The sequence below is a fragment of the Dendrobates tinctorius genome, unplaced genomic scaffold (genome assembly GCF_039654945.1).
Source record: "Dendrobates tinctorius isolate UK_male_01 unplaced genomic scaffold, ASM3965494v1 ptg000008l, whole genome shotgun sequence".
NCBI lineage: Eukaryota > Metazoa > Chordata > Amphibia > Anura > Dendrobatidae > Dendrobates > Dendrobates tinctorius.
The window spans coordinates 35,482,501-35,507,896 of NW_027361676.1; positions in this window are offsets into that span (position 1 = coordinate 35,482,501).

Here is a 25,396-nt window from a genome sequence, read left to right on the forward strand (position 1 = left end):
GGTCGATTCAAACACTGCTTATCTCTAATCAGGAGGCAGACTCAGACATTCTCAGGCCCAGTATGGATTCGACAAGATTGTAGAAAGTTGAGAAAGGGTACAGTATCACCCGATAACAGGTATATATGTAGCATAGTTTACACATGAAAAACCTATTTCTATATATCAGGAGGCAGACTCAGAGGGTCTCAGGCCCAGTATGGATTTGACGTGATTGTACAAAGTTGAGAAAGGGTACAGTATCACCAGATAACAGGTATATATAGCATAGTTTAAGCATTAAAAACCTATGTCTATATATCAGGAGGCAGACTCAGAAGGTCTCAGGCCCAGTATGGATTCGACGTGATTGTAGAAAGTTGAGAAAGGGTACAGTATGATGGGATAGCAGGTATGTATTACATAGTTTAAACATTAAATATCTGCATGTATATTTCCGGAGTCCGACAAAGACACTCACAGTCTCACTATGGATTAGACAAGAATCTAAAAAGTAGAAAAAGGGTTATGTATTCGAAGCATACACCAGTATACACTGTTGGGGTATTTTTCAATCTTCATATATATTTCAGTCTCAGTAAGACAGTCCAGACTCTCTGCAAGAGGAAACGAGATCGATACAGGTACAGACGGAAAGTCGACTGATTGCAGAAATTTTAAAATTACTAATCACGGTAAAAACTCCCGGGAGAATTCTCAGAGGCGATGCTGACCCTCAATTATTTTGTCTGTGGAGACAGCGAAAACAGTTCTTGTGAAGAAAGTTTTGCTGTATCGCAGTGCCATGGAACCCATCACTGTTACTCATCTCCATCAAATTTTGATCACAGGGACAGATGTAGACATTGTCCTCACTGCCTATTATGATCTGTCAGGTAACTTTGGAGTGCAAAACACACAAGCCACAGGCCGTAGGTGATTCTACTGGATTGGCATGAGAGGACACATTTAAAAATGTGGGCAGGAATGTCACACGTCTGTGAGTCGGAAAACCGTGAAAGCTGATGATAAACCACCACTGCATCTCATTGTGAGTCAACGTCCATAACAAATGGAAGCCATTGATCATCTGAAGATAGAGCCCAGCAGGAGAGGGCATAGCTACGTCTTTACCATGATCTATCATTTCACCATATTTGTATAGGCAGTCCCAGTGAAGTATTTAACAGGCCAGACTACACAGTGGTGGAGCAGGGAGAGGTGCTGGTGCCCTGAGCAAGCAGGGGGGGGCCCACTCGTGGGTGGCGGTACTGGCACAGGGCCCTTCATAGTACACCGGTGTGTCTGATGGTGGGTGTGCACCCCCACCGCCAGAGACACTTGATTCTACTATGAGAGACCTTGTGCCAGTGCCGTTGCCAAAGAGTGTGCCCACCCACCTGTCCAGGGCAACGGCACTCGCACGGGTGCGTGCACCAGGTGGTGACCCCGGCACTGTGGGGGGAGGCAGTCCAGTTAGGGAGGTGGAAAAAATGGCATATGTTGATGTTGGACATTCAGCAGCTGCAAATGGAATAAATGGAGAAGTCCGCGGAAGGAGGACAAAAACAAGCCATTTTTCTTGCAACCTACGTGTCAGCAGGGGAGGGTGGGACAAAATCCTTTGAAACCCATACGTGATTCATTTTAATGAAGGTTAGATCATCAACATTTTGGGTCGATAAATGGGTCCTTTTTTCTGTCAGGATTGATCCAGCAGCACTGAAGACTCATTCAGATAACACACTAGCAGCAGGGCAAGCGAGCTCCTGTAAGGCATATTGTGCCAATTCAGGCCAGGTGACAAGCTTACTGGCCCAATAGTCAAACAGGAATGACCGGTGAGGGAGAACATCGATGTGGGAGGAGAAGTAGTTTGTTACCATAGTTGACAACTGCTGCCTCCTGTCACTTTCGATCGATGCAGTATTACCAGTTGTCTGAGCGGTACTTGAAAAATCAGTCCACAACATGGTCATGAAACCCCTGTGTCCAACGCCACTTTGGCTGTGTGCACCACGAACACCTCTTCCATGTTGCACCCTGCGGCTCGTTGGAAAAACATCACCGCACGCTGTGTGCTGGGAATGCCTCAAACAAACGGTTTACCAGAGTTGCTTGTTTGTTAGCCAATATTAGCTCTAGGTTCTCCTGTGGCATGATGTTTTGGAATTTGCCTTTATAGCATGGATCCAGGATGCTAGCCAACCAGTAGTCGTCATCCCTCATCATTTTGGCAATGCGGGGGTCCCTTTTTAGGATCTGCAAGGCATAATCAGACATGTGGACCAATGCTACAGGTGTCAATGATGCACTGCGAGTGCTGGGTGGAAGAGCACTTTATGGTAAATCCACATCCCTCCAGTCACGCAAAAACCCTGTACCTGACCTTGCCACGCCAACATTTTTTCTTCCCCCCTGAAAAGCATCCTCCCCAAAATAATCATCCCCATCATCCTCCTCCTCCTCCTCTTCTTCTTCCTCCACCTCGTTCACGAGACTTCCCTGAGCAGACAATGGCTGACTGTCATCAAGGCTTCCCTCCTCCTCTTCCTCCTCGGCTGCAGACGCCTGCTCCTTAATGTGTGTCAAAGTTTGCATGAGCAGACGCATAAGTGGGATGCTCATGCTTATGATGGCGTCGTCTGCGCTTACCAACCGTGTGCATTCCTCAAAACACTGAAGGACTTTACAGAGGTCTTTCAGCTTCAACCACTGCACAACAGACAACTCCATGTCTGCCTGCAAACTGCCTGCCCGTGTATCCTCCCACAAATGAATTACAGCCTGCCTCTGTTCGCACAGCCTCTGAAACATGTGCAGGGTGGAGTTCCACCTTGTTGCAACGTCGATAATTAGGCGGTGCTTGGGAAGGTGGAGCAATCGCTGCAGCTTCTGCATTTGACTGGAGTGTACGGGAGACCGGCGGATGTGCGAGCACAGTCTTCGCACCTTATGGAGCAGGGCTGTTAACTCCGGATAATTATTGAGGAAGCACTGCACCACCAGGTTCAAGGTGTGAGCCAGGCAAGGTATGTGTCTGAGTTTTGAAAGGGCTATGGCTGCCACAAAATTCCAGCCGTTTTCACTAAATTGCCTGCCTCAAGATGTAGACTGCCCAGCCATGACTCAGTTTGTTGCTGCAAGTAGTCGGCCAGTACCTCCGCGGTGTGTCTGTTGTCGTCCAAACACATCATCTTCAACACAGCCTGCTGACGCTTATCACTAGCTGTTCGATAGTGGGACAACTCGTGTGCAACACTGGCAGCTGTGGATGGAGTGCTCGTGCGACTGCGCTCTGTGGACGAGCTTTCGCTTCTGGAGGAGGAGGAGGAGGGTCGAACGTCTACAGCCAACTGTTTCCTATACCGTGGGCTAGGCAGCACTGTCCCACCGCCGCTGTCCCCTGAGGACCCTGCATCCACCACATTAACCCAGTGCGCAGTGATGGACACGTAACGGCCCTGGCCATGCCTATTGGACCATGCATCTGTTGTGAGGTGCACATTTCCACTCACTGATTGCTTGAGTGCATGGACAATGCGGTCTTTCACATGCACGTGGAGGGCTGGGATGGCTTTTCGCGAAAAGAAGTGCCGACTTGGTAGGTCATAGCGTGGTACTGCATAGGCCATGAGCTCGTGGAATGCTTTGCTTTCAACCAACCGGTAGGCATCAGCTCTAACGAGATTAGTTTGGCAATGTGGGCGTTCAAAGCCAGTGTACGGGGATGAGAGGATGAGTACTTTCTTGTCCTACTCAGAGTCTCTGGTAGGGTGAGCTGGACTTGAGAGCTTCATATGGTGGAACTAGTGGTGGACATGGCGGACTGAGAGAGGGTTGGTGATGGTGATGGTGTTGGTGGTGTTGCTGATGGCCTAGATTCAGTCTTTCGTAGCAATATCATTGTGATTCCATGACTGATTTGCCCTTGCGACGACACCTCGACATTTGCTGCTGGTGGTGTACTAACCGGTGGGCTTACAGTGGAGGAAGCGATGTAGCGTTGCTGACTACCTTCATTCGGAGCAGGTGCACATGTGGTACGTGAGGTTTGGCAGTCCGTCCACACTTGCAAGTGCATGGTGGTTAAATGTCTAAGCATGCAACTGGTATTCAAATTTCTCAGATTTTTCCCTCGGCTAAAGGTCTTTGCGCACTTCTTACAGATAACTTTTGCCTGATCATTAGGATTTTGTTTAAAAAAGTGCCACACTGCACTCTTCCTACTATGGAAGACATTTTGAGACCTTGCACGCTGTGCTAATTTGACCGTCTGGCCAAGCTGTCCTGCAACTCTTTTGGTTTTTGTAACCCGTTTTTGGACTGCTACGGGTACGCCAGATAACAGCTGTCGTTGCCTGCTGCGGATCCTCCTCCTCCTCTTCTGAGCTATTGGCAGCGGCACCCTCTTCCCCCAATGGATGCCAATCTGGGTCAACAACTGGGTCATCCATCACCTCTTCAATTTCATGTGCACCTTCCTCTGTGTCACCGTGTAAGGTGGTATAGTATGCTGGAAGGGGCACCTGAATTTCATCAGGGTCTGCTTCTGAGGACAATGTAGTGCTCTGAGTGAATGTACCAGCAGAAAAATCTGGCAGTGGCTGTGCATCAGTGCACTCCATGTCAGATTCATCTTGGACTGGGGAATTAACGATTTGACTTGCTAACTCAGGCATAGTATGTAAAAAGAGCTCCATGGAGTAATCGGTAGTGTGGCATGCCACATCCTTCACTTTTGGTAGGGATGAAGGAAACAAGGAAAGGTGTTGATCCTGACCAGGAGCCTCCACTGATGACTCAGTGCTTTTATTATTGGAAACAGAGCTGGAGGCTGTGTCAGCTATGTAAGCCAAAACTTGTTCCTGAAGTTCCGGCTTTAAAAGTGGTTTACCTACTCCCAGAAAAGAGAGCCTTCGAGGCCTTGTGGAGCCAGACGATGACGCAGGCTCAACACCTCCTGCCTTAAGTGCTATTGTGCTTTTGCCACTACCAACAGATGCAACACCACCATCATCGGGACCCGCTGGCAACCCCCGCCCACTTTCATGGCGTCTTCCACCATACTTCCTCTTTTTTGTGAAAATGTACCCAAAATACCACCAGCTACATGGTAAAGTAAAATAAGGTAGAAGGTGTATCTACTTTTGGTGAGAATTTGAATCTCACTATAGATTTGAGGACGCTGAACTATTGTCTCAAGCCCAGGAGAGATTACACCTCAATGTAACAGGCTGAAATTGGATGGTGTATGACAAGGTGGAGGGTGTCTATAGGATTGGTGAGATTTTGAATCTCACTATAGATTTGAGGGCGCTGAACTATTGTCTCAGGCCCAGGAGACTTTACACCTCAATGTAACAGGCTGAAATTGGATGGTGTATGACAAGGTGAAGGGTGTCTATAGGATTGGTGAGAATTTGAAACTCACTATAGATTTGAGGACGCTGAACTATTGTCTCAGGCCCAGGAGAGATTACACCTCAATGTAACAGGCTGAAATTGGATGGTGTATGACAAGGTGAAGGGTGTCTATAGGATTGGTGAGAATTTGAAACTCACTATAGATTTGAGGACGCTGAACTATTGTCTCAGGCCCAGGAGAGATTACACCTCAATGTAACAGGCTGAAATTGGATGGTGTATGACAAGGAGTAGGGTGTCTATAGGATTGATGAGAATTTGGATCTCACTAGAGATTTGAGGACGCTGACAATGATGCTCTCAGTTCAAGTATGGAGGCAGGCAAAAGGGTGGAAAAATGTATGCTTGGTAACTGTGCAGAAAAGAGGAAGAAAAGTATTTTTGTTTTTAACCCCTTCACTACCAAGGGTGGTTTGCACGTTAACTACCGGGCCAATTTTTACAATTCTGACCACTGTCCCTTTATGAGGTCATAACTCTGGAACGCTGCAACGGATCTAGGCGATTCTGACATTGTTTTCTCGTGACATATTGTACTTCACTTTAGTGATAAAATTTCTTCGCTATAACTTGCGTTTATTTATAAAAAAACGGAAATATGGCGAAAATTTAGAATATTTTGCGATTTTCAAACTTTGAATTTTTATGACCTTAAACCAGAGAGTTACATGACAGAAAATAGTTAATAAATAACATTTCCCACATGTCTACTTTACATCAGCACAAGTTTGGAAACAAAATTTTTTTTTGTTAGGAAGTTATAAGGGTTAAAAGTTGACAAGCGATTTCTCATTTTTACAACAAAATTTACAAAACCATTTTTTTAGGGACCACCTCACATTTGAAGTCACTTTGAGGGGTCTATATGGCAGAAAATACCCAAAAGTGACACCATTCTAAAAACTGAGCCCCTCAAGCTACTCAAAACTACATTCTAGAAGATTATTAACCATTCAAGTTCTTCACAGGAGCAGAAGCAACATGGAAGGAAAAAAATAACATTTAACTTTTTAGTCACAAAAATGATCTGTTAGCAACAATTTTTTAATTTTCCCAAGGGTAACAGGAGAAATTGAACCTCAAAAGTTGTTGTCCAATTTGTCCTGAGTACGCTGATACTCTATATGTGGGGGGGACCACTGTTTGGGCGCACGGCAGGGCTCGGAAGGGAAGCAGCGCCGCTTGACTTTTTCAATCTAAAATTGGCTGGAATTGAGATTGGACGCCATGTTGCGTTTGACGAGCCCCCAATGTGCCCAAACAGTGGAAACCCCCCACAAGTGACCCCATTTTGGAAACTAGACCCCCTAAGGAACTTATATAGATGTGTGGTGAGCACTTTGAACCCCCTAGGGCTTCACAGGAGTTTATAACGCCCGGGCGTGAAAATAAAAAATCATATTTTTTCCACAAACATGATCATTTAGTCCCCAATTTTTTATATTCCCAAAGGTAGCAGGAGAAATTGGACCTCAAAAGTTGTTGTCCAATTTGTCCTGAGTACGCTGATACTCTATATGTGGGGGGGACCACTGTTTGGGCGCACGGCAGGGCTCGGAAGGGAAGCAGCGCCACTTGACTTTTTCAACCTAAAATTGGCTGGAATTGAGATTGGACGCCATGTTGCGTTTGACGAGCCCCCAATGTGCCCAAACAGTGGAAACCCCCCACAAGTGACCCCATTTTGGAAACTAGACCCACTAAGGAACTTATCTAGATGTGTGGTGAGCATCTTGAACCCCCTAGGGCTTCACAGGAGTTTATAACGCCCGGGCGTGAAAATAAAAAATCATATTTTTTCCACAAACATGATCGTTTAGTCCCCAATTTTTTATATTCCCAAAGGTAGCAGGAGAAATTGGACCCCAAAAGTTGTTGTCCAATTTGTCCTGAGTACGCTGATACTCTATATGTGGGGGACCACTGTTTGGGTGCACGGCAGGGCTCGGAAGGGAAGCAGCGCCGCTTGACTTTTTCAACCTAAAATTGGCTGGAATTGAGATTGGACGCCATGTTGCGTTTGATGAGCCCCCAATGTGCCCAAACAGTGGAAACCCCCCACAAGTGACCCCATTTTGGAAACTAGACCCCCTAAGGAACTTATATAGATGTGTGGTGAGCACCTTGAACCCCCTAGGGCTTCACAGGAGTTTATAACGCCCGGGAGTGAAAATAAAAAATCATATTTTTTCCACAAACATGATCGTTTAGTCCCCAATTTTTTATATTCCCAAAGGTAGCAGGAGAAATTGGACCCCAAAAGTTGTTGTCCAATTTGTCCTGAGTACGCTGATACTCTATATGTGGGGGGGACCACTGTTTGGGCGCACGGCAGGGCTCGGAAGGGAAGCAGCGCCGCTTGACTTTTTCAACCTAAAATTGGCTGGAATTGAGATTGGACGCCATGTTGCGTTTGATGAGCCCCCAATGTGCCCAAACAGTGGAAACCCCCCCACAAGTGACCCCATTTTGGAAACTAGACCCCCTAAGGAACTTATCTAGATGTGTGGTGAGCACCTTGAACTCCCTAGGGCTTCACAGGAGTTTATAACGCCCGGGCGTGAAAATAAAAAATCATATTTTTTCCACAAACTTGATCGTTTAGTCCCCAATTTTTTATATTCCCAAAGGTAGCAGGAGAAATTGGACCCCAAAAGTTGTTGTCCAATTTGTCCTGAGTACGCTGATACTCTATATGTGGTGGGGACTACTGTTTGGGCGCATGGCAGGGCTCGGAAGGGAAGCAGCGCCGCTTGACTTTTTCAACTTAAAATTGGCTGGAATTGAGATTGGACGCCATGTTGCGTTTGACGAGCCCCCAATGTGCCCAAACAGTGGAAACTCCCCACAATTGACCCCATTTTGGAAACTAGACTCCCTAAGGAACTTATCTAGATATGTGGTGAGAACTTTGAACCCCCAAGTGTTTCACTAAAGTTTATACTGCCCAGGCGTGAAAATAATAAATCCTATTTTGTGCCCACAAAAATGATCGTTTAGTCCCCAATTTTTAATTTTCCCAAGCGTAACAAGAGAAATTGGACCCCAAAAGTTGTTTTCCAATGTGTCCTGAGTACGCTGGTGCCCCATATGTGGGGGAAAACTACTGTTTGGGCACACGTCGGGGCTCAGAAGGGAAGAAGTGACGCTTTGGAATGCAGACTTTGATGGAATGGTCTGCGGGCGTCATGTTCCGTTTGCAGAGCCCCTGATGTGGTTAAACAGTAGAAACCCCCCACAAGTGACCCCATTTTGGAAACTAGACCCTCTAAGGAACTTATCTAGATATGTGGTGAGAACTTTGAACCCCCAAGTGTTTCACTAAAGTTTATACTGCCCAGGCGTGAAAATAAAAAATCCTATTTTGTGCCCACAAAAATGATCGTTTAGTCCACAATTTTCAATTTTCCCAAGCGTAACAGGAGAAATTGGACCCCAAAAGTTGTTGTCCAATTTGTCCTGAGTACGCTGGTACCCCATATGTGGGAAAAAACTGTTTAGGCACACGGCAGGGTCGGAAGGGAGTGACATTTTGAAATGCAGACTTAGATGGAATGGTCTGTGGGCGTCATTTTCCATTTGCAGAGTCCCTGATGTGCCTAAACAGTAAAAAAAACCCACAAGTGACATTGATTTGGAAACTAGACCCCCAAGGAACTTATCTAGATGTGCCCCAACTAATCTAATGTTTCCGGTAACGAAATTTAGTAGTGCATTGAGGTGTGGTACAATTTGAAGCAATCCTTCATACACAGGCCAGGTTTTTCAGGGCAGGTGTCGCATTGATAAATGGTGTCCTTGCGTATTCCGTTTTTTTTGTAACACACTCGGCACCTTTTTTGCGATTTAACGCTTTTTCCAGTTTGCGGGACCTCCCCCGGGAAATGCTGACCTGGTACAATACGAGCACCTTCAGTTCCGGAAGTTCTGGGGCCCGCTCCTTCCAGAGTGCCAAACATCAGGGCCTTAGCCACTACCTCCTGAAACTGAAGGTACGACGTATCGCTGGGGCATGCACATTGTGACAATAGGAATGCGTTGAGCATTGCCAATTGGACGATGTGCACGACCAGCTTTTTGTACCACGCCTTGGCCTTTCTCAAAGCATTGTACGGTTGGAGGTATTGATCGGAGCGATCAACGCCCCCCATGTTTTTATTGTACCCCAGCACACATTCAGGTTTGCTGACCTGTGCCGAGGTACCCCGTACAGTGCTGAGGGCACTGCCATTACCGTGTATGGTGGTCAAGAGAAAGACATCCCTCTTGTCCTTGTACTTGACCACCAGCAGGTGGTCGCTACATTGGGCCCTGCTCTCACCTTTTCGGAGCATCTGCCCAAGTAGCGTCTTCGGAAGGCCACTCTGATTTTTGCGGACAGTACCGCAAGCTGCGGTACCTCATGCAAAGAGGGCTTTGTAGAGTGGGACACTGGTATAAAAGTTATCAGTGTAGAGGTGATAACCTTTATCCAGCAGTGGGTGCACCAAATCCCACACAATTTTCCCACTCACTCCCAGGTCAGGAGGACACTCAGGGGGTTCAATCCTGGTGTCCTTTCCTTTGTACACTCTAAACCTGTGGGTGTACCCTGAGGTACTCTCACACAGCTTATAGAGTTTGATTCCGTACCTGGCCCTCTTACTGGGCAGGTATTGACGGAATCCGAGCCTGCCCTTAAAATGGACCAAGGACTCGTCCACGCAGATGTTCCTTTGGAGCACGTACACTTCAGCAAACTTTTTGTTGAAGTGTTCGATGACCGGCCGAACTTTGAACAGACGGTTAAAGTTGGGGTCATCTCGTGCGAGACACTGTGCATTATCGTTATAATGCAGAAACTTGTGGATGGCCTGAAAACGCGCCCGGACCATGACCATTCGGAACACTGGAGTGTTGTATAAAATATCAACACTCCAATATTGTGAAATTTCAGGCTTCTTCAGGATACCCATGTGGAGGACCAGGCCCCAAAACTTCGTCATTTCAACTGCGTCCACAGGAGACCAGTTAGTATAGGATAAAAGTGGGTTTTGCTCCAAAAATTGCCGAGCGTACAAATTAGATTGCTCCACCATGTGGTTAACAAAATCCTCAGAGAAAAAGACTTTGAAAAAGTCAATTTCTGGGAGGCCGGTGGTGTCAAACTTGATTCCTGATTCTGCCACAAAATCAGGAATCAGTGGCTCGTAATTTTCGGGGGGCGAGGTCCACACAGGGTCTGCTGAATCAGCTGCGGGCATGGTGGGCGCTGCCTCATCTTCTGTCCTGGAGCGTCTGCGTGGCGGTTCCGCAGGACCCGAGGAGGAAGATGAGGAGGGGGAAGAGGAAGAAGAAGAGGATGAAGAATCCGAAAAATAAAGAAAAGTCGGATCGTCATCCTCGCTATCAGTGTCGGAGGCAAGGTAAGAATATGCCTCCTCCATTGAATAGCGCTGTTGGGAGGAACGTGATGGGCGGGACATTTTTTTGTGTAAATATGGTGCTTGGGTGTACTTTATTTATAACTGTGTATGTGGTGGGGGGCTAGTGATTGGTGCACACTATCCTGTAAGAAAAAGCTAAAAGGAAATGTGGAAAAAAAAGTCTAAAACAGCAGGACCTAGATATGGTAAGTGAACGGCGTCACTTACCAAAATTTAGTGGCTGCTGGTGGGTGCACAGGGGTGGCTCAAAGGGGGGGGGGGAGGTGAAAAAGAAAAATGGAAAACAGCCGGCACGAACTTTTAAAAGGGGGGACGGGGGGATGAAGATAGGTGGGGAGGTGAAGATAGATTGGGCAGGGGATCAGGGATCAATTAGCACTTACAGTTGTAGTTTTCTTTCTTCTTCTTCTTTCTTCTGCAGGGATTGTGATGCTACAAGCTGTGGCACCACAATACCCAGCACAGGAGCTCTTGCTGCGTCCGACCTCTCTGCAGGAATCCTCAGCTATAGTGAGGACCCCTGCAGACAGGTCAGACAGGTCAGAGGCAGGTCAGGGGGCAGGTCACAGAGCGGTCACATCGCTGCTGTGACCTGTCATTGGTGGGATCGAATGATTACATCGATCCCACCAATCCCTGATCTGCCTGGTGACCATGGTAACTGCCTAGGATCGGAGCTCACAGCTCCAATTCCTAGGCAGGTCATGGCCAGGTCATCAGCAGGGCACAGAGCGGTCACATGGTGACCGCAGCTGTGCCCTGTGGCTGGCGCGATCGCCGATCTAAACGATCGCGCCAACCACTTCCTGCAGGCCCTGCTGGGCCTGTCCTAGGCTCTGGCCTAGGATCGGTGCTATTACAGCACCGATCCGGGCCGGTACCGGCAGGGCACAGCGGCGATATTGCGCCACTGTGCGCTGCGATTGGCGCGATCGATTAGATCGGCGATCGCGCCAATCTGGGGGCTTTGGTACTCGGTACTCGATCCTAGCCTAGATTCTTGTTGTTTCAGCCAATCTGATTGACTGAAACAAAGAGAATTGCTGTGATTGGTTGTTCTGAATTGAACAGCCAATCACAGCTCAGAGAGGGGTGGGCCAGGGCGGAGACTGCCCGGGATGCCGAGGCCATCTATCCTGAGGTAAGATGGCATCGGCATTTTAATGCGATCACCGCGACTTAAGTCGCGATGTCGCATTAAAGGGCATGACGTAATATTCCGTCCATGGTAATTAGGTCCATGGTCACATGGACAAAATATTACGTCAATTGTAGGTAAGGGGTTAAAAAAGCAGTTTGCAGAGCAATGTGCAAACAGCAATGCAGCTATCAGGGAGCCTTATAAGGCAGCCTAATAACCAACAGATCTGATGCACAAAAATAGAGCCTCCCCTGTCACTGCACACAAAGTGTTGTGTTGTAAGTGGAAATCGCTAACAGCAACTCTCCCTAATGCTAAGATCGGCAGAAGTAAGATGGCTGTCGGTGTGCACGCCCATTTATAGCCCCTGTGACGCCACACAAAGCCAGCCAATCACTTGCATGCCCTTCTCAAAGATGGTGGTGACCGATGCCTATGTCATCGTGTTGCCCACAGTGTGCATCCTCCATCATTGGCTGAAAAAGGGCGCTGGAAGCATCTTTTGAAATGCAACTTTGGCGATCTGGTCGCCGACCTCGTGGCCGACCTCACGCTATAATCGGGTTTCGTTTCATGAAACCAGACTTCAGCGAAAGTCGCCGACTTTTGAATATGACCGACCCGTTTCGCTCAACTCTACTTTTTACGTCTCTTGCAAGCCTCAGTTCATTGTCAGCTTTGGTTAATCTGATTTGTGCCCTGCATGTTCTGCAGACAGCATTATATTCTTCTTTAGATATGCCTCCCTCTTTCCATTTTATAAACATTTATTTCTTCCTTTTTAGCATGTGCTTAAGTTCTGTGTTCATCCATCCTGGTTTCCTTAAATGCTTCCTATTCTTCCCTCTTTTCGGAATTGTTAACAATTGTGCTTTGAGAATTTCATTTTTCAAGATTTCCCATCCTTCCTGGACATTTTTGTCCTTAAGGATATCCAGCCATTGGATCCCTCCAATTCTCTTTCTGAATCCCTTAAAATCTTTTACCTCCTCAACCATTTCCTCCCTGTTTATAAGGATTAGATCCAAGGTAGCAGTTCCCCTTGTTTTCTCCCCTACTTTTTGGAAGATAAAGTTGTCAGCAAGAGAGGATAAGAATTTCCTTGACCTGTTAGTTTTGCCTGAGAGAGATTCCCAACAAATGTCAGGATAGTTGAAATCTACCATGACAACTATGTCATATTTTTTGGAGAACTTGGCCATTTGATGCATAAAGAGTTCATCCATAGCTTCAGCTTGCACAGGCGGCCTGTAGTAAATGCCTACAATGGTGTCCTTTCCATTGTTCTGTCCTTGTATTCTTACCCAAACAGTTTCCACAGAACTCCCAGTCTCTGAAGCTTCAATCTCTGTGCAGATATACAGTGGGGAAAAAAAGTATTTAGTCAGTCAGCAATTGTGCAAGTTCCACCACTTAAAAAGATGAGAGGCGTCTGTAATTTACATCATAGGTAGACTTCAACTATGGGAGACAAACTGAGAAAAAAAAATCCAGAAAATCACATTGTCTGTTTTTTTTCCATTTTATTTGCATATTATGGTGGAAAATAAGTATTTGGTCAGAAACAAGCAATCAAGATTTCTGGCTCTCACAGATCTGTAACTTCTTCTTTAAGAGTCTCCTCTTTCCTCCACTCATTACCTGTAGTAATGGCACCTGTTTAAACTTGTTATCAGTATAAAAAGACACCTGTGCACACCCTCAAACAGTCTGACTCCAAACTCCACTATGGTGAAGACCAAAGAGCTGTCAAAGGACACCAGAAACAAAATTGTAGCCCTGCACCAGGCTGGGAAGACTGAATCTGCAATAGCCAACCAGCTTGAAGTGAAGAAATCAACTGTGGGAGCAATAATTAGAAAATGGAAGACATACAAGACCACTGATAATCTCCCTCGATCTGGTGCTCCACGCAAAATCCCACCCCGTGGGGTCAGAATGATCACAAGAACGGTGAGCAAAAATCCCAGAACCACGCGGGGGGACCTAGAGAATGAACTGCAGAGAGCTGGGACCAATGTAACAAGGCCTACCATAAGTAACACACTACGCCACCATGGACTCAGATCCTGCAGTGCCAGACGTGTCCCACTGCTTAAGCCTGTACATGTCCGGGCCCGTCTGAATTTTGCTAGAGCGCATTTGGATGATCCAGAGGAGTTTTGGGAGAATGTCCTATGGTCTGATGAAACCAAACTGGAACTGTTTGGTAGAAACACAACTTGTCGTGTTTGGAGGAAAAAGAATACTGAGTTGCATCCATCAAACACCATACCTACTGTAAAGCATGGTGGTGGAAACATCATGCTTTGGGGCTGTTTCTCTGCAAAGGGGCCAGGACGACTGATCCGGGTACATGAAAGAATGAATGGGGCCATGTATCGTGAGATTTTGAGTGCAAACCTCCTTCCATCAGCAAGGGCATTGAAGATGAAACGTGGCTGGGTCTTTCAACATGACAATGATCCAAAGCACACCGCCAGGGCAACGAAGGAGTGGCTTCATAAGAAGCATTTCAAGGTCCTGGAGTGGCCTAGCCAGTCTCCAGATCTCAACCCTATAGAAAACCTTTGGAGGGAGTTGAAAGTCCGTGTTGCCAAGCGAAAAGCCAAAAACATCACTGCTCTAGAGGAGATCTGCATGGAGGAATGGGCCAACATACCAACAACAGTGTGTGGCAACCTTGTGAAGACTTACAGAAAACGTTTGACCTCTGTCATTGCCAACAAAGGATATATCACAAAGTATTGAGATGAAATTTTGTTTCTGACCAAATACTTATTTTCCACCATTCCAGTTCCAAATCTCCTTGTTTGTTGCCCATGCTTTGTGCATTAGTATAGAAACATTTTAGCTTGTGATTGGTTTCTCTTCAATATTTTTATTATTTAGATTCTTTTGTCTTTGTTCTTCCTTTCCACTTCTAATAGCAGAGTTCTCAATAGCTTTTGTCCGGTCTATGACTTTTTCTGGCCTTTTGCTTCCCTTCCCACATTGTTCTAGTTTAAAGCTCTCCTGATGAGTGTAGCAAGACAACTTCCAAATACATGTTTTCCAGTCTTCGTAAGGTGCACCCCATCTCTAGCAAGTAGTCCATCGTATAGGTAATTCACTTCATGATCCAGAAATCCAAATCCTTGCTGACGGCACCATCAACTTAGCCAGTTGTTCACCTGCAGAATCTTATTCCACCTCCTTGTTCCATGGCCATCCACTGGAAGGATGGAAGTGAAGACCACCTGCGCTCCCAGTTCTTATATACAGTTGGTACGGAAAGTATTCAGACCTCTTTAAATTTTTCACTCTTTGTTTCATTGCAACCATTTGGTAAATTCAAAAAAAGGTCATTTTTTTCTCATTAACCTACATTCTGCACCCCATCTTGACTGAAAAAATATCAGAAATGTAGAAGTTGTTGCAAATTTATTAAAAAAGAAAAACTGAAATATCACATGGTCATAAGTATTCAGACCAGGTATGGACTGGGGCTGATATTCAACCCAGGCATTTGAAATCACACAGGCCAATGCTGTCCTCATCCCCAAGCACCAGATGGGATATATTACTAATATTACCCTGGATGAAGGAAGCAATATTTAGTACAAGACCAATATTTCTAATGATACCCGTGGCCTGCTATGAGAAATACGATTCTCTGGTCTGAAAAGATGAAGATAGAACTTTTTGGTGATAAATAATTCTAAGTGGTATGTGTGGAGCAAACCAGGCACTGCTCATAACCTGCCCAATACAATCCTAACGGTGAAGAATGGTGGTGGCAGCACGACTGATTGCAATTGAAGGAAACATAAATGTGGCCAAGTACAGAGGTATCCTGGATGAAAACCTCTTCCAGAGTGCTCTGGACCTCGACTTGGCCGAAGGTTCACCTTCCAACAAGACAATGACCCTTAGCACACAGCTAAAATAACAAAGGAGTGGCATCAGAACAACTCTGTGACCATTCTTGACTGGCCCAGCCAGAGCCCTGACCTAAACCCAATTGAGCATCTCTGGAGAGACCTGAAAATGGCTGTCCACCAACGATCACCATCCATCCTGACAGAACTGGAGAGGATCTGCAAGGAAGAATGGCAGAGGATCCCCAAATGCAGGTGTGGAAAACTTGTTGCATCGTTCCCAAGATGACTCATGGCTGTACTAGCTCAAAAGGGTGCTTCTACTCACTACTGAGTAAAGGGTCTGAATACTTATGAGAAATTTCAGTTTTTCTTTTTTAATAAATTTGCAAAAAATTTCTATATTTCTGTTTTTTTCAGTCGAGATGGGGTGCAGAGAGTACATTAATGAGAAAAATTAACTTTTTTGAATTTACCAAATGGCTGCGATGAAACAATGAGCCCCATTGAGGGAACTAAGTGAGGATGAGCCGATATATTAATGTTAATTATTTTACGATAGACACTTCATTTAAGTACTGACAATACATCTAAGATGATCGCTATTACTATCTTATGATGTATATAACCTTAGTGATAGGCTTGAAGCTTCATAGTGATAGGCAAATACAAGTTAATTGTTTTGACAAAAAGCCGAGAGCTGCAATTGTTATATAGTTACATAGTTATATAGATTGAAAAAAGACTCAGGTCCATCAAGTCCAAACCTTTCTCCACCACTTATACTTTCTCTATCACTAGATTACCATATTTTACGGAGATTATATGGCGCACTTTTTTCCTCCCAAATTTGTGGGGAAAATGGGCGTTCGTCTTATAATGTGTATATGCCTTGCCGATACCGTTGGCTAGGATGAGGGGGTGTCTGGGGGTTGCCGTGGGTGCCCGGCGATTGCTGGTCGGTGGTGGGGGTGTCTCCAGTGCCCAGCAGTGCTACTGGGGTGTCCAGTGCTGCCAGGGCTCTGCCAACACTTTGTGACAGGAAAGAGCCCTGGCAATTCCACGATTTCCTGTGCGGTGGACCCCGTGAAAATGGCCACCTGGAGCGGTACATGCACAGATGGAGATCTGGGCACCAAGATCTGGAGAGATGAGATTTCAGCACGGCCAGCAACTGCTGGGCACCCGGAGACACACGGCAGCAGCATCGGGCAGTAACACCAGAAACTGCAGCAGCACAAGACACCCGCAGCGGTGCACCGCACCGCACATTGGAACATCCCCTCATCCCAGCCTGCGGCCTTCAGCATCTCCCTACTCCTGCCTCCTCCAGCAGCGACCCTGGGACTCCGCTTCACCTGCCACCACTCCCGGTAAGCAATAAGATGCATGGATTATAAGAAGCACCGCGATTTTATTACAAAATATTTTTTTTTTATTTTTCTCCTCAAAATTTGTGGTGTGTCTTATAATCCGGAGCATCTTATAATCTGAAAAATATGATATTAATAACCCGAAATGCCATTTGTTGTGAGGAAAGCATCCAGCTGTTAATAGTGTCTGCCATCCCTACAACTTGTGGCTGGGTATTCCATAGTCTGACTGCTCTAACAGTAATGAACCCTTTCCTATTTAACTGCTTGAATCACCTTTCCTCCATTCATAATGCCCACTGGTCCTTTGTATGGTCTTTGGAAGGAATGAGTTATGTGCTAGTCCTTTATATTGACCACACATATATTTAAAAATGAAAACCTATTTATGACAAGCTATACCGTATATTTCATAGAGCATGCACACTCAAGATATAGCTATATAAACCTACAAAAAATGTGTCACACTATTTAATAAAATGTTATGTTTATGAAATCACTCTAAAACAACAAATAAGTACAACAATATAAATTCAAATACCGTATATACTCGAATATAAGCCGAGATTTTCAGCCCGTTTTTTTGGGCTGAAAGTCCCCCTCTCGGCTTATATTCGAGTCATATACACCGGGGGGTCAGAGGGGGAGGGGGGCGGGGGTGTCAGGTCATACTTACCCATCCTGACACTGTCTCTTGAGCCCCCAGCTTCTCCCCGTGCTCTCTCTTCCTGCCTTCAGCGGTCACGTGGTGCCGCTCATTAAAACTCATGAATATGCGTATATTAATGAGCGGTATCACAAGACCGCTGAATGCAGGAAGAGAGAGCGCGGAGAAGCTGGGGAATCAAGTGACAGCGTCAGGACGGGTAAGTATAGCGATACTCACCTGTCCTGCGTCCATGGCTGCTTGCTGCTGTCTGTCATCGATCAGTGACTTCAGACAGCAGAGGGCGCGGTGACATGGTTAGTGCGCGCCGCGCCCCCTGCAGTCTGAACGTCACTGACCGATGACGTGGCAGATAGCGGGTAGCAGCAATGGACGCAGGACAGGTGAGAATCTGACACCCAGCGACAGAGAGGTGAGTATGTCATTTTTTTATTTTTACATGCAGCAGCAGCGGCAGCACATGGGGGAATAATCTTAAGGAGCTTCTAATGGGGGCAGCACATGGGGGAACAATATGGAGCTTCTAATGGGGGCAGTATATGGGGGAACAATATGGAGCTTCTAATGGGGGCAGCATATGGGGGAACAATATGGAGCTTCTTATGGGGGCAGCATATGGGGGAACAATATGGAGCTTCTAATGGGGGCAGTATATGGGGGAACAATATGGAGCTTCTAATGGGGGAAGCATATGGGGGAACAATATGGAGCTTCTTATGGGGCAGTATATGGGGGAACAATATGGAGCTTCTAATGGGGGTAGTATATGGGGGAACAATATGGAGCTTCTAATGGGGGCAGCATGTGGGGGAATAATCTATGGAGCTTCTTATGGGGGCAGTATATGGGGGAATAATCTATGGAGCTTCTTATGGGGGCAGCATATGGGGAATAATCTATGGAGCATTTCCCACCCTAGGCTTATACTCGAGTCAATAAGTTTTCCCAGTTTTTTGTGGCAAAATTAGGGGGGTCGGCTTATACTCGGGTCGGCTTATACTCGAGTATATACGGTACTTCAAATTTGACATCCATGGGATATCCATAAAGGTACAGAAAGTCGGATCAGACTATCGATACATATCCTTTTTAAAATGTGGGGCCTAAATCTGAATCCGTATTCTAGATTGCTGATATATTGTTCATAGATGTAGATTGTTGGATGGAAATTTCTAGCACCTGCATTTTAGAACTTACATATGGTTAGGCAGGGATAGATTAGCCATCTGGCAGTTCTGGCAAATGCCAGATGGGCCAGTCTGGCAATGGGCCACATTGTCTGCTATGCTGTTAATAGTATCGGTGTCCTCAGGACGCCAATACTATTAACAATTGTGTTGAACATAGAGCCCCAGGCTCCATCACTTACTCAGGCAGGCGGCAGGCATCCCTTCTGCTGGGGTCCTGGAGGAGGCCAGCACATGCAGGTGACGTTGACAGTGTAATGACGTCACTGTATCGCACCACCAGCTTTCACTAAGGCCTCTTTCACACATCAGGTTTTCGCCGTCAGGCGCGATCCGGCGCTTTTGACAAAAACCGGATCCGGCGAAATGCAATGCCGGATCCGGTTTCCCCCCCATTGACTTGCATTTGCGCCGGATCGCGCCGGATGGCCATGCGTTTCATCCGGTTTTCGCCGGATCCGGCAATGTGTCTCAATCCGGCGTCTGGAAAAAACGGCTACTGTAACGTTTTTTGTCTCCGGCGAAAAAGCCGGACACGCCGGATCTGGCGCGTCCGGCTTTTTCACACAATGAAAGCCTATGAGCGCCGCAATGCGCCGGATCCGGCGACAGCCGGATCCGGTGGCCAGATCCGTTTTTTTTGGTCTGAGCATGCTCAGTAGCTCTTCCCACAAGACACATATATAAAAGCAAGACAGTGGGACCCTCAGCCACACCCAACATGCCACCCAAGACAGCAACCAGGCGCAGGAGAAGGCAGGAGACCACTGCAGCACCATCAGCACCACCACCACGCCAAATGGAGCAGCAAATGGAACATGCTGAGGAGGGGAGTCCAGCAGCAGATGAGAGACGGTAATTATCAAATCCCCCATTCCTCCAAACTAGGGCCATGGAATATCAAGATATTCATTGGCCCTTTGTTTCTTCAACAGCCGCCCAAGAGATGCAGCAGCAGCAGCAGCAGCACTGGCAGCACTGGCAGCAGCTGTAACACCACCCACAGGCATGGAGTCTGGCCAGCAGGAAGACAGCACATCTTCTTCTGGGAGCCCTCCCTCTCATCATCAGCGTTTGACGGCAAGTTTTTATTTCCAAAATCCATCATCTCTGTAATATATGTCTATTCATTGCCTTTTATTTCAAAACAGGAATCACAAGATGAAGAGGAGCTCCCAGAAGAAGAAGGAAGGGGTGGACAGACACCTGGAGTGGGCTCACAATTGGTAAGTTTTTGGCATCAAACGCAGAAACACAACATCACACTACACACAACACATAGAAAACAATGTTCTGCAGACCACACACAGCAAACAAATGCCTACATCCAAAGACATAACATTTTTTGTTTTCTTCTCTAGTCTTCCTAATCTGGTGCTCGGCCAAGAGGTCCTCGCAGTGCCTCCCAGGGTCGTCGGCGACAGCAACGCGGCGGTCACCAGCGTGTAAGTATAAATATTTTTGCTTTGTTTTTTTGCACTTTTTATTTCATTTCTTTTGTGGAGGCTAATTATGTTATTTTTGTCTTTTTCTTTAACAGCCTTCACAGCGTGCTCCCGACTCTGACGGTGAGGATGGAGGGATTGATGTGGACCACCTCATCGATCTCGTCAGAGAAAGGGAGCCGCTATGGAATATGGCTGACCGCCGCCACGCTGACCTGATCGTTACCCGACGACTCTGGGAGGAAATCTGTTCGCTCCTTGTGGACCGCTGGGAGGACCTCGATGCTCGGGCCCAGATTAAAGAGCGTAAGTATATACAGTACCGGTTGCTTGATGTAAACCAGTGTTTCCCGAACAACAGTCCTCGTGGTCCCCACGGATCATGTGTTCAGGATTTCTATTTACTATGGAAATCCTGAAAACATGACCCCTGGGGACCATGAGGACTGGAGTTTGGGAAACACTGATGTTGTATACTAATCACTCCTTTCTCGTTTCAGGGGACAGAATTGTGAAGCGGTGCCGGTCTGTGAGGGATCGTTTCAAGAAGGAGTTCAATAAAGAGATGCGGGCCCCGAGTGGATCTGGAGGACGCAGGAGCAAGTACAAGTACGCACAAGCCCTGTCGTTCCTCCGGGATGCAATGGTCACCAGAAGGTAAATATTATACACCACATGTGAAAAAAAAATGTTTAGATGTAACAATTTTTTTTCAGCCAGGGCCATGCCATGTCACTTTTTTAATTGTTTTTTTTTCTCTTTATTCCACAGCACGGTGAGCAGCACTCGGGAGCCTGCACGGTTGGACCCTTCTGAGGCGATCCCTGAGGAGACCGGCACCGAGGGACACTTCGACCGCCCCGGTACATCTGCACCTTCACAGCCTTCCCACACATTCGACCCCTCTGTCCCATCCACCAGCACAGGAGCATCGTGGCCGCCTACATTACATGAAGCTGCTGGTGAGGAGATCGCTTTCCCTTTACCCCACCCTTCTGCCCCTGCCACCTCTAGTACACCTGCGGGTACTGGGCGGCAGCGGCAGAGGGGTCAGGAAAAGACTTATGCGCCAGAGTTCTTGCATCTGAATGCATCTTTCCAGAACTGTCTAAAAGTCTTGTCAGAGCAAATCTCCGCAGGCTTTCAGCAGATCAACTCCAGCATTCTGGAGGTGAAGACACTTCTGCAAACCATGCATTAAGAAGCAAGATCTTCGCCAAACCACACCTTTTTCAGGTCTGTTGTGGAGCGCATGGAAACGCTATCTCCTACCCAGCAGATGCATGTAATGCATTCATGCCACGGTGCTCTCCAGCACGTTACCTCCCAACCTCCTCTTCCCACCCCAGTAGTTCCTCCACCTGCACCCCCTCCAGCCACTTTCCATCCTCCCCCTCCTATTACATACCATCCACCTCCCCAGTACCAGCAACCTCCCCAGTACCAGCAACCTCCCCAGTACCAGCAACCTCCCCAGTACCAGACATCTCCCCACTTCCAGCAACCTGCCCCATACCAAACTCCTTCCCCATACAACTTGCCATCAACATCATCTGCTCCTACAGTCCCTGCCCAACCCTCCACTCCACCGCCCACCACCTCTTCTGCCTCCCACATGTCCACCCATTCTGTAGCTTTTTCCACACCTTCACCTCTAACTGTTCCTTCCCCACCACGATCCCAGTCCTCTCTCCACACTCCCAGTGTCGAAGTGTCCCGCAGCCCCTCCAGCAGTATTTCCACCCCACACTACACAGATTTATAATATGTGTGTATTTTAATAAAAATGACCAGTTTTATGGTTTCAAAGCTTTATTAAAAAAGTTTATTAAAATTTAAAAACAGTTTACTAAAAAAAACATTTTTCAATAAAAGTTAAATTATTTTACTCTGGTTGTCTGTCATTTCTTTCTGTGGCCAAAAAGGTTAAATACAGGGTATTTAAAAGGTAAAATGGTATTCAAAACTAGGTATATAACTGTGGGTAAATTTTAGCTTTTTGCCACAGTTGTGTTCCTGGTTGTGTTTGAAGCAAAGTATTTCACCTAAAAAGTTGTGTTTATTGTTGGTGATTTCCTAACAATGTACACAACTTTTGTTAAAAGGTGAAATACTTTGCATAAAACACAACCAGGTACACACCTGTGGCCTAAAGCTAAAAATAGTAAGACCATGACAAGATAGCCAACTTTGGTTGGCAAAGGTATATACTGTTGGTACAGAAGGTACACAATTTTGGTTAAGGGCACAAATCTTTCACACTCTGTCATCCTGCCAGTGTACTCTGCCTTGAGGTGACATAAAGTATAGTGCAAAATTGTCCCTCATTACTGAAACCGTCACAGAACTTCTAGTGGTAATGTCATGGTAATCTTGCAAGGTGGTTTCTTCAGAGGTGTCCTCAATGGAAATGGTTTCCTTGCAGATAACAAAATTGTGGAGTACCACGCACGCTTTGATCACCTCGTCCACAGTTTCTGTCTTGAGGTTGATCGCAGTCAATAGGACCCGCCATTTGGCTGTCAGAATACCAAAGGTACATTCAACCATTCTTCTTGCTCTTGTGAGGCGGTAATTAAAAATGCGTTTTGTTCTTGACAATCCTCTGCTACCGTACGGTTTCAAAAGGTGTTCTGACAGCTGGAAGGCTTCATCCCCTACACAGACAAATGGCATAGGTGGACCAGATGTTTGCGGCAGCGGTCTAGGGGGTGGGAACTGGAAGGTGTTTCCATACAGTTTACGCCCCATGGCAGACAGTTTGAAAAATTGAGAGTCATTGGAGCGGCCATAGGCCCCAATATCAACAGCAATAAATTTGTATTCCGCGTCAGCGATGGCCATGAGGACAATTGAAAAATATTTCTTGTAATTGAAATATTCCGATCCCGATCCGGCTGGCTTTACAATGCGGATATGTTTCCCGTCCACAGCGCCCAAGCAGTTGGGAAACTGACATATCTGTTGAAACTTTTCTGAAATTTCAATCCACCTCTCTGTTGTGGGCTCTGGTAAAAACTCTTCAGCTAAGGAGTCCCACAGTGCACGGCATGTGTACTTCACTATTCCAGATATGGTGGAAATCCCGAGTCTGTACTGGAAATGCAGTGACGAAAGGGATTCTCCAGTTGCAAGAAATCTGTGGGGAATTAAAAAACAATCAATTAGTTTTAAATCACAGCATTACATACCAAAACTCAGCTATAACACTTGGAGATACAAACTACCACCAACAAGATTGCAGTGAAAGTGTGCTCTGATGCGAGCATATCCAATAAATGTGGCTTACCTTAAAGTCACCATCAGACGCTCTGCGGGTGAAACAGAGAAGCGGCAATAGGTGTCTGCTTTTCTTATGAGGTGTGCAATGCGCTCCACCAAGTAATCAAAATTCTCCATTTTCATCCGAACATATCCAAAAAATGTATCCGGGTTTCGTCGAAGGTCCATGCAGAGTGTAGAATAGACCCCACGCGTCATTCTCTTGGCTGTGATGGGGTGGATCACAAATGTCGTCTACGATGCCTGATGCGCTGCTGTCTCGCTCTCTCCTTCTCCAGAACAATCACCCTCAAACGATTCGCCTCCGCTGTAAAATCCGCCAAATTCTTCAAAATATTTCCAATGAGAACATCCATCTTCGCCAGTAACTTGCTCTTCTCTCCAACCTGCACTTTCTCCTCTACAACCTGTCAAAGAAGGGCTGTAGGAACACGCTATACATAGTTTTCCAGTAGCCAATCCCGTTCGGAAGGCCACAAGGGGTGTTTTTAAAAACCGGATCCGGCGTAATCCGTCGAAAAACGGATCGAAAAATGGATGAACCGGATGCGTCACATCCGGTTTTATGAAATATTTGCCGGATCCGGCGCTCCGGCACGACGCCGGATCGCGCCTGACGCCGAAAACCTGATGTATGAAAGTAGCCTAAGAGACCGAATAAATGAGGAGACTGACACTGTGGAGGACGAAGAGCCTGGATTATGAGAATATAAGGATTTTTTATTTTTAGGGGCTGTGGTGGATCATCATACTATATGGGGCTCTTTGGGGGAACCATCATATTATATAGGAGCCTGTTTGGGGGAATCATACTGTATAGTGGAAGTTTGAGGGGGACCATCACACTATATAGGGGGCTGTGGGGGATCTTCATAGTGTGAGGGATGCAGTGAACATTATACTGTGTAGAGATCTATGGGGTACATTATACAATGTGAGGGGCTTTTTTGACCTTCATACTGTATAGGGTGATTATGGGGGGCATCATACTTAATGGGGTGGTTAAGGGGGACATCATATTTTATATAGGGGTTGGGGTACACCTCATACTGTATATTGGGGACTGTGGTGCATACTTTCATATATTGGGGACTATGCTGACCATCTTACTGTGTGGGGTGATGTGGAGTTATCATACCTTGTGGAGGCATATTACTCTATGGGGGGGGTCATGTAAAGGGTATCATAGTGAGTGAAATCACTTAGGAACTTTAGTAGGACAATGTAACTAAGTACTGCAATAAATATCCTTCTCTATTACTTATAAAGTTGAATTATTTATTTTATTTTACTCATTTAGATAGCGCTATTAGTTCCATAGAATTAACAGACATTATTATCACTGTCCCCATTGGGGCTCACAATCTAAGTTCCCTATCAGTATGTCTTTGGAATGTGGGAGGAAACCAGAGAACCCAGAGGAAATCCATGTAAGCACAGGGAGAGCAAACTCCTTGCAGATTTTGTCCTTGGTGGGTTTTGAACCCAGGACCCCAGCGCTGCAGTGCTAACCACTGAGCCACCGTGCTGAGAGATATGCCCTTCTTTGACTGTGATAGGACGCTCCCTATGTGACCTGTTATTTCTATGTTCGCCCCTGCTCAGGAGC